Source organism: Puma concolor, chromosome B3 (genome assembly GCF_028749965.1).
Source record: "Puma concolor isolate L17-30 chromosome B3, mPumCon1.1.hap2, whole genome shotgun sequence".
NCBI lineage: Eukaryota > Metazoa > Chordata > Mammalia > Carnivora > Felidae > Puma > Puma concolor.
Window position 1 is genome coordinate 6,488,224 of NC_141672.1, and position 18,051 is coordinate 6,506,274.

At 59.4% G+C, this 18,051-nt stretch overlaps 1 protein-coding gene across 2 annotated transcripts in view; it reads left to right on the forward strand.

The window, feature by feature from the left end:
• Positions 1-18,051, forward strand: part of CCDC85C (coiled-coil domain containing 85C) — a 79,243-nt gene that overhangs the window by 34,819 nt on the left and 26,373 nt on the right. The window lies entirely within an intron of this gene.

An 18,051-nucleotide genomic window follows, 5' to 3' on the forward strand; every position in this document is an offset into this window, starting at 1 on the left:
TATTTGTCCCGGGTTGGTATTACTCAGGTTTTGGATCATCCCTTGTAGAGGGTCCTAGGTTGTCCGACTTCTGTGGAGGGATTGAAGTCCCTTCTCTGCGTTCCCCCGTCTCAGCACAGTGTGGGACACTGTATGTCAGGGAGGTGCCAGGCACAGTGCCCCCTGCTCCCCCAGGGGTCGGGGATTCCCAGCCCGAGAGTGCTCCATGACCTGGGAGATCATCTTAGAGCCTGTGTCCCGGGCTGTGGTGGCCGTGGAGGAGAGGCAGCACAAGGAAGGGGACAGCGCCTCAAAGCACACGACCGGGCGGAGGGGCCGGAGTGCTGGCTGGCTGGCGTGGGGACTGATTGTTGTTACGCTTCTTCCCGAGGCTCCTGAGGCCCCTGGTGCCTGGTGCGGCCCTTCTTGGCTGATACTTCAGAACGATCGGTGCCCACTCACCAGAAGGTCTGGGAATACAGAGGGAGCCCCGGCTCCGCCCTACGGCAGGACTCAGCTGCCTTTTCTCCCTCAATTTCCTCCTGCCCGCGGGGCTGTTCTGTCCCCGTGTGCCAGGGACGCTGGCCTCGTAGCCGGCCTCGGGGCTGGGGTTTTCTTGGGACCACCCCTGTTGTTTGACTCCAGGGCCATGCCCTGTCACGCCGTGTGGGCTCGACGTCTTCGTGTGGCCCCTGCCCCCTGTTTTATGGTGCTGTCTGCCCCAGGTGGCAAGCGGGTGTCTGTACGGGGCGGTGTAATGCTCTCGATGGAGGCGTGGAGCTCATTTGGGCCACCTTCGTGCAATGTGGTCCCGAGGGGCTAGGCGGGCAGCTTCTCAGCCTGAGTGACCCCAGGGCTGTGGCCGGCTGGGCTGGAGGCGGGGGGGGGGGGGGGGGGGGGGGGGCAGGGCGGCGGTAGTTAATGTAGCGCACGGGGACCAGGGACCCGGGAATGGGATCCCCGAGTGGCTGTGCTTTAGTTGAGGTGGAGCTGGCTGTCGTTGGCAAAGCCAGCCAGCTGGGGGGGGACAGTGTGATCAGTGGCCTGTGACTAAGCCCAAGTGCAGCCGCTTGGCTGCGTGCTCAGAGGCCGGAGGCCACCGGGGAGGGTCTGGTTCCCCTTTGGAAAGGGACTGGTTGGCCCCGGTGGTCACCGCTGTTGCCCAGGTTCCTGGCAGTTCCAGAGCCTTCGTGGACGAGCACACGTTCCCGCCTGTTTTCTCCTGCATCTGCTCCCCTCCCCCACTCTGCACCGGCTCCCCTCCCCCCACCCCGAGCCAGCCCAGTCTGTCCAGAAGGTCTCGGGCTGGCTGGGTGCCCATCTTTCTGTAAGGATGATTTAATTTGGACGGTCACCGAGGGGACTTAACAGACTGGACATTGTTCCTGGTGTCGTGAGATGGGCCTGGATGAACCAGCAACCAGCCCCCGCTTCGGCTCCCTAACGGTCTCAAGCAGACACTTCCCGCCGTGAGGACCCATGCCACGCACCGAGCCAGACCCAGGGAATTCCCACACCCATGAGAAGAGTCCCTGCTCTCAGGGAGCTCACGGTCAGCTGGAGGAGGCTGACTAGGGAAAAAGGTTACAGGAAGAGACGAGAATCCGAGGGAAAAAAAAAAAAAAAAAAAAAAAGCTTAGGGCACTGCAGAGGGCAGGTAGGCAGAGAGGCACACAGCCCCTTGGGGCAATCCTGGAAGGCTCCGTGGAGGAGGGGTCTCAGAGGAACACTAATAACTCTGTCCTGCTGAGCCTGACGCGCCTGCCCAGCCACAGGTGGGTATGTCCTGGGGTCAGCTGAGTCCTGCTCCCCCTGTCCTGCCCCACTCCGGCCATACTGTGGGTGGTGGGGGACAAGGGACAGAAGAGGTACTTCCTGGGTAAGAGGACCAGACAGCATTGAGAGGCAACGTGCAGAGCTAAAAGACCTCCCAACTGGCTGACTCCTCCTCTGCAAAGAAGAAGGAACAAAACGGGAAACTTTTCTCATTACATGCTCATGGGAGCCGGATGCGGTCTTGAGCGCTAGTGGGAGCGTGAATTTGGTAATTTCTGGAAAAGTGCGAAGGCTTGTCCCCTTTGGCCCAGCCGTCCCGCTGCTGGGGATTTCTCCTCCAGGTGAACTGGCACACGTGTGAATGGCAAGCCGGGGGGCCACTCACCGCAGCGAGTCTGGGGCCGGCCGAGGGGTCCCTGTCCAGACCCAGTGCCCGCCACCCGCCATCCGCTCTGGGGGCCAGCCTCAAAGGGAAGGCGGGACTCTGCCAGCCCGGTCTGGCTCACGCCCAGGAGCAGCACCGCCCACCTGCACCCTCGTGTAAGCACCCCTTACCCTCAGGGAAGTTCGATGGGGATGCTGGCCCCTGGAGGCTGGGCGGCCCTTGGCAGGGGGTGATTGACATCTGCCTCTGCCATTACAGGGGGAGGATGGCGGCTGGCATGGCCCCGCCTGCCCTCGTGCCCTCCTCGTTTCACCCCGGTTGTCTCGCAGCTGCAGAGCGACCCCCGGATCGCCTCGCGCTTCCGCCTGCTCCCCTCACCCGAGGTGCCCCCGACGGCCCAGCTGTGCCCGAAGCCAGCGACGCCTGCGGGCCGGGGACCGGGAGGCACGGCAGGGTGAGTGGGGTGTGGGATGCGGCTTGGGCCGGTGCCCAGGTGTCCTGCCCACAGCCCCGCCGGGTCCCGACAGGATGAGCGATCGGCTTGAAGAGGCCGCTCGCCACGCCGCGCCATCTGGCGGGGCTATTGTGGACCACACAAAGGACAGAGCGCGCACCGGGGCAGGGGCCGGACGGGAGTGGACGGGACGCGGGGGAGGGGGACGCCAGCCTCCCGGCACCCACCGGCGGCAGGGGCCGGCCCCATTGGCGGCCACCGCTTCAGAGCAGGGATCTAGTTTATGACTTCCTGGGGGGGGGGGTGACGAATGACGCCGCACCCCCCCTGCGTCTTTAGCAAGAATGCTTTAAGCAACTCTGGTTCTGAGCTGATTTATTGCCCTGCTAAGATGCAAAGGCGGTTTTATGTACTAGGTAATTAAGTGGCATTATAGACGGCTCGAGAGTAAGTGGCTGCTGTTTTAATAATTAAAATAAATGACCCCTTGGCTGCTCCCGGCTCGATAGTGTTTTCCCTCAGTGTCGAGACCCCAGAGAGAGACAGGGCAGGAACGTGTGGGCATGCGTGTACCTGTGTCTGAGCGCACACGTGGGTGTGAGTGCAGTGGTGCGTACCTGTGCGTGTGTGTAAGGTTGTGCACGCCTGTGTGTGCATAAGTGCAATGTGCGTACATAGATGTGCAGGAGTGTCGTGCGTGGCCGTGAGCATGCACACGTGAGTATATATGCGTGTGTGTGTATGTGTGTGTGCGTGCATACATGTGTGTGCGTGGGTGTGAATGAATGTGTGTGTGCGCATGTGTGCATGCACGAGTGTGAGGTGTGCAGGGGGTTCGGGGAAGTGGCTCCTTTATGCTCCCTGGGTCCCAGGACAGCTCTCGTGGCACACACATAACCCGGGGCGGGCAGTGGCCTGTCCTGAATAAGCCTTCCGTCCGCCCGCAAGGCAGGCTGACCCTGGCTGGGTTTTGGATGCGGTCTCCTGTGGACGGGGCGGCCCTGATTCAACCCAGTTGTGGTGCCATGTGGCTGTGGCTGTGGCCAGGCTGCCCCCCCTGCCCCCATGGAGGCTCAGTCTCGGATTGAGAGGTGTGGAGCTCCGATTCTGTGCGGGCCCGGGGTGACAGCTCACGGAGGCAGAGGGATGACCCGGGCCCCCACTGCCCTTGAGGCCTGAGTGACTGGTAGGGATGCTATGAGCAGGACAAAGTTGTGAGCGGCAGAGACACATATTGTTGGGGCTCAGGCATCGTACTAGGCTCTTCAGATTTAATTTAATCTCACCATTGCCGCAGAGGCCCACAGCTGAGAAAGCAGCAATTTAGGGACCTTCAGGTGCCAAGGTCACGAGGCGAGGCTGGGTGTCAATCTCTCTCTCTTTTGCCCTCTGTTCTCGACACCCCCACCCCCACCCCCTGCCCCCTGGCCTTGCACCCTCCGTCCTCCCTACCCCTGTTCCTGTGGGTGCATCAGCCCGGCCCCCACCCCTTTGCTGCTGTGAGCTCCTGGGGCAGACCCTTGTCCTCGGGGTGTGTGACCCCAGGGCCCAGCACGGAGGAGGCGTCCTTGAGCATCTGGGTCTGGGTCTGCCTGTCCGTGAGACAGCTGTGGGTCCCCACCCCCCGACCTCGCCTCCTCCTGGCCCTGCCTCTCTAGGAGCCCTTGGCTGGCCCCCAGTGCATTTTCCCCCAGCGAGTGTCTTTTCAGGCTGGGTAAATGGAGGAATGCCAGTGTGAGTCGGTTGCCAGAGTAACGTGCCTAAGCTCATGCTGTCCCAGTGCACGTATCCAGACATGTAGGGGCTTAATTTTGCCTATCACATCAGTGGCAGCCGTGAGAAAGTTACCCTCGGGTGCTCTGGTTTACCGAAGGACCCTGGGGCTCCGGGGAACAGTTACTCTGGACAGGCGCAGCCTTCCAATGCTGCCTGGTGAGCCCCCCTCCCCACAGACTTGCAGGCTTGGGTCCTGCCTCCTGTGGGAGGAAGGGAGACACCTGCAGGTCCGGGAGGGAGATTGGGGTGTAGGGCTGGCTTGGTCAGGCCCTCTTTCCACGGTGGCTCCCTGTGGACTTGCTGCTGCCTGGCCCCCTCTCCCCAGTCTGTGTGATCTCTGAATTTTAGAGGCTGGACGTAGAAGTGGGCGGTGGGGGGCTGGGCCCCAGTGCATTATCCTGAGGATATAGGAAGACGGCCAGTGCCAGGAGGTGAAAAATAAGCCTTCCTTCTCTTCCCTCTGAGCCCCGGAGAAAGGCTGGTGCTGCCTGATCTCTCCTGTGGTTGGGTGGGCTCAGGCCCAGGCAGGGTTTGGGGGTGAGCTGTTGGCTGGGGGCGGGCCCCCAGAAGCCCCTAGTGTGGTGACAGACAGCAGGGCAGAGGCTAGGACACTCTCAAGGCTGTTGGTCTGTGACCTTGGGGGATCCCGCCTCGAGCCAGCCTCTCCCTGGCTTCCTCAGCTCCAGAGTGTAGGACTTGTGCTTCTGGTTCCCAGAGAGGGGACCCCAGGAGCCAAACACATCCCAACACGGGGTCCGCTGGCTTCCATACAGAGTGGATATGGGCTACGTCTTAAAGCGACCAATTAAGGACACCATAGTGTGGCTGCCCCTGGGGCCCCTGACCCTGAGGTAGGGGAGGGGGGTGCTGAGAGCAGAGGTCCCCTCACACCCGGTTGACTGGGGTGACTGTGACACGCCTCTGGGGGCCGTTTCCTCGTGTACAACCCGACGACTTTAGGATCTACCTGCTTGTAGGGAAGGCACATTGAGTAGCAGCCGAGGTGCCCCAACTTCCGGGTCCAGGGTGAGCATCGAAGCTTAGTGATGCCCTCATTCTCCAGTGGGAGGGGCCCGGCGGCCCTGTGAGTGTCCCCTGGGGAGGGGGAAACAAGCGTGGGCCAGGTGCCGTGCCACCAGGGAGGCCCCCGGCCACCCGCTGAGCCACACCCGGGCCACCGGCTTGTCTCCGGGAGGGATGAGATCCCTGCCGGTCCCCCCAAGGCCTGTAGGTCAGGAACACGGGTCTCCCGCCTCAGCTTCAGGCCTGGGGTGGGGTCTTTTCACATCTGCCCATTTAGAGGCTCTTCTGGCCTTGGGTCCCAGGAGACCAGAGTGGTCGGCCTGTGGGGAGGTGACTGCCCATTTCTGGCCTCCTCCTCAGTGCCTTGGTCGAGGTCAACCTCGTCATTTGTTGCCTGGAGCAGGACCTCAGCACCAAGAGGGATGCTTGGGCTCCATTGAAAAGAGAGGCAGAGCCCCCCCCCCAACCCCCACCCCAAAGGCAGCATGCCCTTGGGGAAACAGGTAAGAAGGGCCGGGGACTCTGTCCTGGTCCCCAGCCCAGGTGTGGGCTGCCCTACCTGGGCCAGGCTGTGTTTGGGCCTTGTGGGAGGAGGACCTGGCCGGGAGTGGGGAACTCTACAGAGGTCGCCTGGCCCAGCCCTCTGGACAGGCTGGGGCCATATGATGTGGCGTGCCAGCCCAGCTCTCAGCCCGGCGTAGCATGAGAGGCCAAGGATGTTCCAACATGGCGGTGTCCAGGGGCGGTGCCACGTCTGATGGTTCATGCTGGTGAGTGAGATGTCCCAGCTGGACAGAGGGCTGTCCTGTGGCTGCGGCAGGATGTGGCCCTGGCTGAGCCGGGGGTAGCTCTGTCAGAGCATGGCTGTCTCCCTGATCAGCTCTTTGGCCCCTGGGCTCCCGGGGAGCTGTTTGAACCGCTCAGTGCAGCTAGAATCCCTCTGGGGCCGCAGTGAACGCAGGCAGGCCCTGGGCTGGGTGGGGGCTTGATTTCTCCTCCTGGCTTTATGACTCCCAGGGAGGCTCAGCCCCTCTCCAGACCTTGGTTTCTTTCTGTAGAAGGCATTTCTGAGGTTCCCATGGGCTCCAGTGTTGGGACAGAGCTGGGCTGTGGCTGTTGATTAACCAGACTGAGCCCTTGTGGGGTGTGTGACCGGCATGGCCCTTTCTCCGGGCTGTGGGGCCGGGTGGCAGGGTGGAGGCATGCTTTGAATCGAGGAGCCTCCCTCCAGGGCCTTCTAAGAACGCTTCTTCTTTGCACCCTCCTCTGATGGGCTCAAATGTCCATGTGGAAGGAGTGGGCTGGACCCACTGGATTGTCCTTGAGAGTCAGAATTAGGAGTGGTGCGGGCCTGTCTGGCAGCTGGTTGATGGAAGGCTCTGGAATTGTTATGCGTGGCATTTACCGTTCCCCTTCCTGCCCTGTGGTTTTATGCAGGGTGGTTTTGCGGGCCTTCGTTCCTTACAGTAATCCTGCTCTGTGTGTGTGTGTGTGTGCGCGCGCGCGCGCACACACACATACGCACGCATGCGATCATCACTATTTCACAGATGGGAAAGCAGAGACTCAGCGGGTTCATGAGCCATCCGGGGGTCTCCTAGCACAGCCCCCTCACACCTGCCCGTTCTCCACGGACGCGTGACCCTGGCTGCACGTCTGAGCTAAGATCCCCCCACGCTGCACGCGTGGGCAGGTGCGAGGGCCGCGTCACATCCACGGAGAGGCAGCGCTTTGCCGAGAGCTCCTGGGGCCCCATCCCCGGTACCCAGCACACATCCGCCCAAGGAGGCAGCTGGCTTGAGCAGCTCCTGCAAGAGGAAGCGATCCCTGCTGTGTGCAGTGGAGGGGGGGAGGCACTTATTTACTTCTAAGAGGGGTATGCATTTGTCAGGGACGGGGTGGGGGGTGGATTTGGACAAGTAGAAAGAAACCCAAAGCACCCATTTAGCCCAGTCCCCCAGACCCTGCTCTGAAGATTTCTCCTCTCTGGTCGAACTGTTTATTTTCTCCTCCGCGCACGACTGTTTTGGCTGCTGATTATCTTGCCACGTGTTTAATGTGGAATCTGGCTTTCTTCACTCAACGTTGCGTCAGATGCTTTTCTCTCTCTTCGTAAACCTTGTCAGTGTCTGCAAAACATCCCTTCGGGGGGGTTAACCAGAATTTATGTAACCCTTGCCTGTTGTTGGACAAACGTAGATGGTTTCCTGCTGGACTGGGGCAGCCCCTTTGATGCACAGCAGTGGTTCTGGATGACGGTCGCCCCTGGCCAGTCGCAGGTGCGGCTGGCGTTCGGCTGTGGCGGGGGCTCCGTGCGACCCCCCGTGGAAGCCACTCTGGGGAATGCGGCTAAACGGCGCTCAGGATGGCAGTGTCGGAGGTTGACGCAGTGTGACTGGCATTGGCTCAGCATTTTCCCGTTTTTAAAACGTCTACAAGCAGAGGGGATGTTTATCATTCTTGCTGTCCGTTTCTGCCTTGTTTCTGCGGTTCTTGCCGAACCAAATACTTGGGCTCAGTCGCGTCACCCCCGCACGGGGGTCAGCGTGAGGAAGCTGGCTGCGAAGCCCTGTGGCGGGTCTCTGCTGATCGGGCTCTGGTCCGGGCCACGCACTGCACAGTCTTTAGCGTCCCTGCCTACGCAGCCGTCCTGTGACAGTCCATCGGAGTTTTCGTGGAGTGGGGACCCACCACATGTTTGGCTCAGTCTCACGTTGCCTCGTGATTCGAGTCGGAGGGTCTTGGGTGGGAACCGCCGTTGGCGATATGCTGAGTGCTCGCCCATCCTGTCGGGAGGCACCCAGAGTGTGTCATCTTGGGTCCCAGCAGCCTTGGATCCATTGGTCTCTGAGGTTTCTCGAAGTTTTCCTCACTGTGGGGCGAGCGAAGTGATCTTTGTCATTGATAGATCCCCCGTGGGGCCGCTTTGAGACCGCGGTGTCCCGATCCTCACCGGACCCTCACCTGCCAGGTTGGCATCCATGGGTCGTCCCTCTGGCCCGTGGATGGTGACTTCTGGCTCCCTCATTCCGTCTACTCTCCGTGGTTGGCCTTCTGCCGGGAGGGCCTTCCCCTTCTCCCGCAGCGGCCTGTGTGTGCACGTGGCTTTTATCAGTGTGGACACAGGATTCTTATTTTATCCAACGTGATTGTAGTCCCCAGCTGTCATTGTGATTGTCATGGTCACCTTGCCTGGGATAAACAGCTGGCTGTGGGCCAGAGAGGAGAAGGGAGGTGGAATTTGACGTGTCCTTACAGGGTCACCGTGGAGCCCGGGGGCCCAGGGGCCCGCTCTCGCCCCGGCCCTGCCACTGACGGCCTGTGACCTCAGACAGGTTGGCGAACACCTTGGGGTCCCTGGTTCGCCCTGATGTTACAAGGAGAGGTTGGGACCGGCTGCCCTTAAAGGCCCCTTTGTCCTGACCCCGAGCTCCCCTCGGGGTCCCCTGCCACGCCTCGTGTGGTGGTTCTGCGGAGAGCTGGGTTGGCTGTGGGGCAGTTCCTGGCGCCCAGCTGTCACCTGTCACCTGTGGCAGCAGTGACACACTCCTTTGTGCCCCACCCGCTCCCTCCCTTCCTCTTGGCACTTGGCCAGCTGGGGGGGTGGGGGAGGGGGTGGAGCTTCCTCTGAAGGACTGAGGCCTGTTTATTCTAGGTAGTAACCAAACATTGACCTCATCCTAGCGCCGGCCCTCTGCAGCTTCGCGTCTGTTCTCCTTCATATCTTCCTTGAAGAAACAGCTGCGTGGGCAGGTGGTGTGCCGGTCTACCTGTGCCGGAAGGGCCCTTAGAGGCTTTCCGCTTCCGCGTTGTACAGAGGGGCATTCTGGGGTCCCAGAGAGGGCGGCAGCCTGCCCGGGGTCACACAGCACGCGGTGGCATGGCCAGAACTTGAGCTCAGGCCCCTGGTGCACACAGTGCTGCCCTCACTGCAGGTGCCCGGGTGCCCGTGTGCACTGTTTATGGTGACGAGCTTCTCTGGTCACGTCTCTCAGCCCCGGGTGGGGGTTTGAGCCTGTGGAGAAGGCTCCTGGTTCCCGCTCGGTCCCAGGGCGGGGCTTCGAGGATCGAGAGCAAGGTGCAAGGGCGTGAGGGGTGCTAACCTTCTCCAGGCGCCAGGCTTGGTGTGTGATGCCATTCCGCTGGAACCGCAGAGGGGTGTGCGTGGTCCCGTGGGGAAGGACTCAGGCCTGGGCCCCGCACACTCGGGGGGCGCCTGGCCTACTGAGGCTGGCAGGGGCTGGGGGGCGTCTTCCCAGTAGTGTAGGCTCTGCCAGGGGCGCTGTGGAAGAACTTGGGTGGGGGGGCAACCACAGCTCCTTCGGAGGGGTGGGGAGCATCCCTGGGGGGGAGCACCCCTGGGGAGCATCTATGGGGAGGAACAGCACTGGGGGGAGCACCCATGCGGGGAGCATCAATGGAGAGGAGCACCCTAGGGAGGAACGGCACTGGGGAGAGCACCCCTGGGAACAGCAGTGAGGGGAGCACCTGTGTATGGGGGGGGGCGCCTGTGGGGAGGAGCACCTGTGGGGGAGTACTAGTGGGGACGAGCACCCTAGGGAGGAGCAGCACTGGGGGGAGCACCCGAGTATGGGGGAGCACCTGTGTGGGGGGGAGCACCGCTGCGGGGAACATCCCTGGGGAGAGGCACCCCTGGGGGGAGCAGCACTGGGGGAGGAGCACCCTAGGGGAGGAGCATCCCTGGGGAGTTTAAGCAGCAAAGCAGTGGGCAGAGCTTCATGGAGTAACTGGAACAACACCGCTCCCGTGGCCGCAGGTGGCGGGGAGGCGGGGTCGGCACAGAGTCTCCAGGTGCCGGCCTGGGTGAGGCGCCCAACGTGGGCTTCCTCCAGAAGATAGCTCTGAGAAGGAGGCCTCCGTCTCAGATGGCAACGCCTAGACCTCAGGAGGAGTCCTTTGCTCAAGTGCCGTGAGGGGATTCGAACTCCAGGCTTGTGCTTGTAAAGGCCGTGGGAGGACCAGCGAGAAGATTGTTCGCCACCCACCCCCCCTCCCCAAATTCCTGAGCCTGGGTATTCCAGAATCCTCCTGGCAGCCCTGTGAGGGGGCATCACTCCTTCCTTTACAGATGAGGATGCAGAGGCTCAGAGACGTTGATTCACTAGTGCAAGGTCACACAGCTGTGATTACAGAGGCCTAGCTGACCCTCCACCTCTCTCCTGACCTTTGATTCTGGCTCTGTCAGGGGAGGTCACTCTCTCATTGAGGATCACGGCCCCCGGCCCGTCCTCAGCGGCCTGGGGTAACAGGTGCCTGGCCAGCAGGACAGTGGGCTCCTGGCCTGTCAGTCCTATTTTGGGTTACCCGATGTCATGGTGGGAAGTGGAAGGTTTTCCAAGTCCTGTGCAGGGTGAGCAGGTGACCTTTGAACCCCAGAAGCTTATGCACCCCCTCCCATGTGGGGAGAAATATGGGTTCAAAGGGAAATTTCAGCTGAGTTTCCTGGGTGAGAGGTACCCTGGGCCTGAGGGTCATTGGGAGATCCAGGCCCACAGGTGATGGTGGGAGAAGAACACAGACGGGTGACAGCTGGAGTGGGGGGTCCCCTGCACCGCAGACACCCTGGGCCCAGCATCGGCACCAACACCAGCAGTACCAGCCCTTTCCTTCCGGAGGCTCCGGGTGCCCGATGTCCCTCCGCTGTACCAAGGGGACGTTGAGGCTCGGGGATGGACGCTCTTGCCTAGCACACAGCCAGCCCGCACCTGCTGACTCCACGCCCAGGCATGCCTCACAGGGTGGTAGGGATACCTCCTCCTGGAACTGCAGTGAGGGCCCAGCCCGGGCCGGGGCAGTCCAGGCCTTCTGGAGCCAGCCTGGCCCCCACACTGACCTCGGGCAGGCACACAGGGGTATTAGCTTCCCGAGTGGTTGGGTCATGTGGCAGGATCGCAGCAGCCCGGGCCCTGCCCATCTACCCTGTGTCCCAGGAGAGCGGCCCTCTCTGCTACCTGGCTCGGCCGGGGCAGCCTGGGTGGGGTGGGGGTGGGGGTCTCGGGCTGATGGTGCAGGGGGCTGGGGGCCTGGCCTGGAAGAGCCTTATCTTTCTTCCGTGAGCCTCACACTGGGACTCCCCCAGCCTGGCGACAGTCACATGAGACCTCCAGGTGATCTGTGACTACAGGCATCCTCCCTGGCCTCCCCCTCAGCCCAGGGTTCCCCTCTGTGGGCCTGGGGCTGGGGTTAGTGATGGCTTGGCTCATTCCTCCTCTTGCCACGTTCCTCTCTTCTTTGCTGGGCTCACTCTTCTGCCTGGATTTGCCTTGGGCCTTGTTCCCTGGGGGCTTTGAACCGGGAGCGCAGTTTGCGGGGAGACTGAGCTTGGACTTGGCGGGGGCTCTGGTCTCAGCCTGTAGTCACCTGCTCGCTCGCCTGCCCCTCCCAGCCTCCCCATAAGCCCCTGCTCTGTGTCTGTGTTGGTTGGCTGTTGGTCACTGGGGTCTGTCTAGCCCCTGAGCTGATGGTTGGGAGGGCTTCTCTGAGAACACGCACGTGGAACCAGCTCGTCCCCACGTCACCACCACTTAGCGGCCCCTAGACTCCACATCCTGCAAAAATCTCAACTTGAGATCGAGGAGGTGTTTACTTTACAACCAAAGGGGATTCGTGTTTGCTTCAAACAACCTGCAAGCATCACGTGGCTAAACGGGATTCATAACTCCGCTTTTTAAAGTCGGTGGTGATGCACCGGCCTGTGCTGGAGAGTGAAAAGAAGGCAGGTGCTGGGGGCCCGGGTGAGCCAGTGGAGGGGAGTGTGGCCTGACATCACAGGCCCGGCGTGCGCCGCTGTCTCCTCGGGCTCAGCGCAGACGTGGGCGTGCCCTTGGCGGGCCATTCCTTCCCATCAAGGTCATGCCATTAGATGGTGGGCAGTGGGGGGATGGGTGGTTTTACTGAGTGTCTACTAAGTGCCTGGGGCTTTCAGAGCTGCTGCCTTTCTTAGACCTCACGGCAGCTTCCCAAAGGTTGGTTTCTATCACTTTTTTTTTTTTAATGTTTACTTATTTTTGAGAGACGGAGAGAGAGAGAGAGTGCGCACAAGCATGCTGGGGAGGGTTAGACGGTGAGAGACAGAGAGAGAGAATCCCGAGCAGGCTCCACACTCTCAGCGCAGAACCCCACATGGGGCTTGAACCCACAAACCATGAGATCATGACTTGAAACCAAGAGTCAGGGGCTTAACCGATTGGGCCACCCAGGCGCCCCCAGGCTCTCCGATGTTAAACACTGGACTGGCGAGATCAGGTTGGGCCCACCTGGACGGTCCGAGCTGACCCCCTTCTTGTGTTCCTCCTTCGTCCCTGCAGCCGTGTGAGATCGTGTGTTCGCAGGCTCTGGGGTTTAAGGTGTGGGCACCTTTGTGGGGCCGGTAGTCTGCTGAGTGCCTTGCACTAGCCGAGGCTGAGATCTTCATCCAGAACAAGTCGCTTGTGACGCCATGTGGGGAAACTGAGGCTTCTGGTTACATGGACAGTGCTGCTGGGGCCCTTGACAACATTCCTTCTCTACCCCACACTGCCCCTTCCCGCAGGAACCTCGACGGCTGCCATGCGCTGGTGGCTTCTGTTGTTGGCATTGCCACCGCCAGGTCTGTCCTCTTGCCTGGAGATCCCTGGGCGGGGAAGGGGCTGGGCCCTCCTGCGGCCGGGGGAGTGCGCCCTCCCGAGGACTTTTGGGGGGCGGTGGCGCCTTTAAGCAGGCCTTGGGCCTTGTGGGTGATCCTTTGGCCCGTAGTCACTGTGCTGTGGGTTTTACGTGAAACAGGAAGTTTACTTTGCTGTCCCCACACCAAGTCTGTCATTTCTAACTGGGCGGGTCCTCACTGCCCCACCTAATTGCAGGGACGCTATCTTGCTGGGGTTCCAGCGTCCCTGTCCTGCCCTCAGAGCTGTCTGGGTCATTTGGGACTCCCACCCCCACTTCTCCGTTCCCCAAGGAAGGGGCTTGTCCAAGGTCACAGAGCAGGTGGGGCAGGAAGGGGCTTGCTCTTGTCCCCTAGCTGTTGGCAGGAAGGTGACCTCGCCTCTGGCAGCCTCTCCATCCTGTGGACCCCTCCTCTCCTCGGGGGGCTCTTGACCCGCTGCGGTTGGACTGCACCCGTCGGGAGAGGGTGGCCCCAAGGAGTCCACTGCCCATTCATTGTACGTCTGCCACGGGCAGCCTGGTACCCGGGGGCCAGGGAGGGGGCCTTCTGCCATCAGGAGTCTCCAGTGTCTCTTCTGGAGGGTGCGTTGTGCTGTTCTTCTTTTCCTTTTACGTAAAAAGCATTATTTTTTTGTTAGGAATTCTATAAAAAGCAACAAGCTTGGACAGTAAGGAAACAACTATTTATTCCGCTGCCTACTCTCATCAGATCGTCAACGATAACGCACGTTAGGCTCAGGGCCTTTCCTCTTACGTAATAAAGTGTTACAGGTAGAGATGGGGTGCGCCGTGTCTCCACCCAACCCCCCCACCCTGCCGACCCCCACCCCTAGAGACCTTCAGCCTGGAACTCGGTGCTCATCATTCTCCTGCATAGCGTTTTGCTTCTCTGGTAGGTCGTATATCCGGAAGCGACGTGTGATGATGCCCCTTTGTCTGCACGACATTGTATCTGTGTGTGTCCACCAGCTACCTGCGCCCGCTGTGTTTTTGAGACCTGTCCCCAGTCATCTGAGGACGTTTAGTTATCTCTTTTCATTTCTACCTCTCCTATTTCGTTGTTTGGTCAAAACTACAGACTGTCCTGTCTTCCAAGGGGATGTTGTGGTGGTGTCCTATTTTTTGCTGCCGTGGCCAGTGCTGCGGACGCATTCTTGTACGTGTCTCCTCGCACGGCTGTGCCTGGGCTCCTTGAGGGCGTGCGCACCTTCTGTAGGGCAGGAAGCTGCGCCAGGTGCCCCAGTGGGCACCCCGCGCTCCCCGGTTCTTGCGCACTTGCCATCACGCCAACTTACCCCTTCACACTTTCTGCCAGTCCAGTAACTGAAATGGCATCTCATTGTCTTAATTTGCATTTCCCTGATTACGCACGCAGCGGGCGTCTTCTTGCCCATTTCCGTCTGTGACTCACCTTCCATGGAGCCTGTGCCCGTACTCACGTATTTCCTTATTGATTTATAGGAGTCCTGTGTGTATTCCGTGTGACCCTCTGTGCATTCCGGGGCGGGACTTGAGCACGGCGCTTCCCCAATGGCAGCCGGTCTTCTAACTGTGCCCACAGATCTGTTGTTTGCTGTTGGGCAAGGTTGTAATGTTCACACAACGGGGTTTGACAGGCTTTCCCTTTATGGTTTGTTCTTTTTTCTTTCTTTTCTTTAAAAAAAAATTTTTTTTTAGTGTTTATTTATTTTATTATTTATTTTTTAATTTTTTTTTTTAAACGTTTATTTATTTTTGAGACAGAGAGAGACAGAGCATGAACGGGGGAGGGGCAGAGAGAGAGGGAGACACAGAATCTGAAACAGGCTCCAGGCTCTGAGCCATCAGCACAGAGCCCGACGTGGGGCTTGAACTCACGAACCGTGAGATCGTGACCTGAGCCAAAGTCGGACGCTTAACCGACTGAGCCACCCAGGCGCCCCATTGTGTTTATTTATTTTTGAGGGAGAGAGAGAGAGAGAGAGCGGGCGAGAGCATGAGCAGGGGAAGGGCGGAGAAAGGGACACAGAGAATCCGAAGCAGGCTCCAGGTTCCCAGCTGTCAGCACAGAGCCTGATGCAGGGCTTGAACTCACAAGCTGTGAGATCATGGCCTGAGCCGAAGTCGGACGCTTAATTGACTGAGCCACCCGGGCGCCCCTCTTTTTGTTTCTTGAGTGAGAAAGCCTTTGTACCTGAAAGCTGAGGTGGTTCATTTTTATAACTGCTGCATTGAGACAAAATTCTCATGGTTTATATGTAAATCGGTGTAGTGTGTTTTTGAGTATATTCACAGAGTTGCACAACTATGAAAATGGATTCCAGAGCCTTTTCATCACCCTGGAAAGAGGCTGTGCCCATGAGTTGTCACTCCCCAATCTTTCTTCCCCTTGGCCCCTGGCAACCGCTGATCCACTTTCCGTCTCTATAAATTTGCCTGTTCTGGGTGTTTCGTACAAACGCGAGCCTACAGTATGTGGTCTTTTGTGAAGGCTTCTTTCCTGTGGCATGAAGTTGTAAGGGTCATTCATGTTGTAGCACGTTTCAGAAGAGCCTCGATTTCAAGTTTGCCTTTTCACGTAGAACGCTCTGTCCCCGTTGGAACTGCTTTCTGTGTGCGGTGTGAGGTTGGGATCAAATTTTGTTCTAGACGATGGCCAGTCAGCTGCTGCAACTCTGTTCACAAAATACTCTGTCTCTACCCCACAGGCACAGGATGCCACGTGGGCCACATGCCAGGTGTGCAAGCTTCTCTGGGTCCCAGTCTGCCCCCTCCACGTGGCTTTGGTATCTTTCTGTGGAGTCCGTTCCACACGGAGCTCTCGTCTCTGGGCTCTCACCACCCTAGCAATCCCACCACCTGGTTCATGATAATTTATTCTTGTTTTCACTGAGTCAGTGAAGCCTGTGCAGACGTGATGCTGCCTCCCGAGCCTTTGAGCCCCACCACTGCTTCTCATGTGTAGGGTGAAGTGCTTGCTGAGACGTCAGACCTCTTTGCCTCACCTCTGGCTCCCGTGTGTCTGGGAACAGGGATCCCCTGGGTCTGATGGCCCCACCACACCTAGGTTTTCCCACTTTCCTGAGCCTGCTTCTTTGGCCACACGTTCCCACCTCTGCACATGGCTGGAGTCTCCTGGTGTCCTGCCCCCGCCAATGCCTCCCCGCTGTTCCTGTGTCTTCTGAAGGACGGTTGGTTCCATTATGCAGGGCCTGGCGCTCAATAGAGACCTGACTGACATCTAATGAAAAAAAACAACCCCCCTCCTTTCTCCCGAAAGTAGTCTACGTCCCCCCTTTTTGCTACCAAGGGGGCTTGCCACATATGTTTCGGGGCTCAGTAAATGTTATCTTTCCCCACCCCAGCCCCATTTCAGACCTAAGTCCTGCATACCTCAGCCTCAGCAAAATCCCTGCACTTCGGCTGGATGGGCTAGGGGCTCCTCACAGGTGGAGCCGGGGAGGCGGATGGTTGGAACAGTCACTGCTCAGCATAGATCAGGGGTTCCCAGCCTCGCATATGTGTTAAAATCACCTGGAGGACATCTAAAATGCATGTGGACGTCCAGGGACCTGCCCTAGAGTTCAATGCAGTTGATCTCACGGAGGAAGATAGCAGATGTTAAAGAGTCCCTGGGGAGTGTCCATGCAGCCATGCTGAGAGCCACTGGCCCCGGTGTGGCTAGGTGTCCTTGCCAGGCAGCCGGGTAGACCTTGGTTCTTGGCTTTTATGGATAATTTCCAGTCATTCACAGTGAAGTCAAGGTTGGTGGGGCGAGAGACTTGGACAGTGCCCTCACCCACACCTGCACATACAGGTTAATTTCTGGGCGTGAAATTAACAGGAGGGGAATTCTCTTTTTCCTCTTCTCCTCTGGCTGGAAACAATGACACCGTTTCAAATGGACCTGCCAGGCTTCCTAAGTAGTAGATGGAGAAACGAGTCTGAGTGTTTGGTTTGAGAATACCAGAGGCGACCAGGCGGATCCAAGCCGGGCACGTTCTGAATCAGCCAACTTGGACACAGCTTCCTGTTTGGCTGCTCCCTCGAGATTGCAGTCCGGGTCTGGAAGCCATGTGGCTTTTCTGGAATTAAACGCCAGGCACCCTTGAGGCCCTGGATAGACAGAGTGCTGATCCACAAGGGTCCCCAGAGCTGTGCAAGAGCGCGCAGAGGGGCAGACAGTGAGCAACAGGGCAGCCATGTGTCTTGGGAGAGGCTGAATGGCCAGCAGGGACAGGTCCCAGTTTTCATTAACGCAATTATTTGTTTTTCTCAGCACCAGTTAATTTTCTTTCCTCTGTGGGCTCAGGATGGAGAGGGTGGGGCTCCGATTGTGGCCATTCCGTTTCATCTCTTGAGTTAAGGTTTCCGTGATCCTGCCTGTCTTGGCATGGAGGTGGAGTGGGAGGGGCTGGGTGCCAGCCTGTTGGCACAGAGGCTGTGGGGCAGTGTTCTCACTGTGTGACTTTGGACTTGATACTTAACCTCTCTGAGGCTCAGGCTCCTCTCCACTAAACAGGGCTAGTGATGACAGGACCCGTCTCATCAGCTTGGCATGAGGATCACATGGGGTGACGCTGGGGGTTTTGCCCGGCACCTGCCCTAACCTAGTAGAAGTTCAGTGTGTGAATGGGAAGCAGGTGCAGTTCTCAATGCCCTGCGTGGATGTGAGAACCCTGTCCCACCCCTGGGGCTCTGGGAGTCACTGCTGAGCTTGTGGCTAGTGGCTTTGGCCCGGGCCCCCCTGTGCACCTGCCCGGCAGCTCAGGTGGGCAACCAGGCAGAGGAGGGAGCGGCAGGGGCCAAGGTGCCCAGCCTGGCTCAGTGCCGCCACGGCTCAGAGGCGTCCTCACGGGAACCCGATGTTCCCCCCGATATGCCTCCCTCAGTCCTCTCGCCTTCATCCATAAGTAATACCTGTCTCACATTCAGCCCGCGCCTCTCCGGGCTGCGGTGTGTGCCAGGAAGCAGATACTGATGGCCTTCGAGCAGCTCAGGTGCTCCCCAACCT